The sequence below is a fragment of the Ursus maritimus genome, unplaced genomic scaffold, assembly GCF_017311325.1.
Source record: "Ursus maritimus isolate PB19 unplaced genomic scaffold, ASM1731132v1 scaffold_1, whole genome shotgun sequence".
Lineage (NCBI taxonomy): Eukaryota > Metazoa > Chordata > Mammalia > Carnivora > Ursidae > Ursus > Ursus maritimus.
In genome coordinates, this window is record NW_024423343.1 from 91,109,928 (window position 1) to 91,111,039 (window position 1,112).

Genomic DNA, 1,112 nt, shown 5'->3' on the forward strand with positions numbered 1-1,112 from the left:
AAATCATATGTTATCTCGGAATTAACCAGAAACGTAAAAGATCTATATTCTAGAAACTACAAATCACTCTTGAAAGACATTGAAGAAGTCACAAAAAGATGGAAAAATATTCCATGCTCATGGATTGGAAGAATTAACATAGTTAAAATGTCCATGCTACCCAGAGCAATCTACACTTTCAATGCTATCCCGATCAAAATACCAAGGACATTTTTCAAAGAACTGGAACAAATAGTCCTTAAATTTGTATGGAAACAGAAAAGGCCCCGAATCTCCAAGGAACTGTTGAAAAGGAAAAACAAAGCTGGGGGCATCACAATGCCGGATTTCAAGCTGTACTACAAAGCTGTGATCACAAAGACAGCATGGTACTGGCACAAAAACAGACACAAAGACCAATGGAACAGAATAGAGAACCCAGAAATGGACCCTCGGCTCTTTGGGCAACTAATCTTTGATAAAGCAGGAAAAAACATCTGATGGGTAAAAGACAGTCTCTTCAATAAATGGTGCTGGGAAGATTGGACAGCTACATGCAAAAGAATGAAACTTGACCACTATCTCACACCATACACAAAAATAAACTCCAAATGGATGAAAGACCTCGATGTGAGACAGGAATCCATCAATAATCTAGAGGAGAACATAGGCAGCAACCTCTACGACATCGGCCAAAGCAACCTTTTTCATGATACATCCCCAAAGGCAAGAGAAACAAAAGATACTACACTTGATCTTAGCCAAAAGGCCGAGAAGCGATAAGAGAAACAAAAGATAAAATGAATTTATGGGACTTCATCAAGATTAAAAGTTTCTGCACAGCCAAGGAAACAGTCAGAAAAACTAAGAGGCAGCCCACGGAATGGGAGAAGATATTTGCAAATGACACTACAGATAAAAGACTAGTATCCAAGAGCTACAAAAACTTCTCAAACTCAATACACGGGAAACAAATCACAAAATGGGCAGAAGATATAAACAGACACTTTTCCAATGAAGACATACAAATGGCTAACAGACACATGAAAAAATGTTGAAAATCATTAGCCATCAGGGAAATTCAAATCAAAACCACATTGGCTGGTGATGGGTATTAAGGAGGACACGTATTG

At 38.2% G+C, this 1,112-nt stretch overlaps 1 pseudogene; it reads right to left on the reverse strand.

The window, feature by feature from the left end:
• Nucleotides 1–584: 584 nt before the first annotated feature.
• LOC121099971 lies at nucleotides 585–760 on the reverse strand (annotated as a pseudogene).
• Nucleotides 761–1,112: the final 352 nt, after the last annotated feature.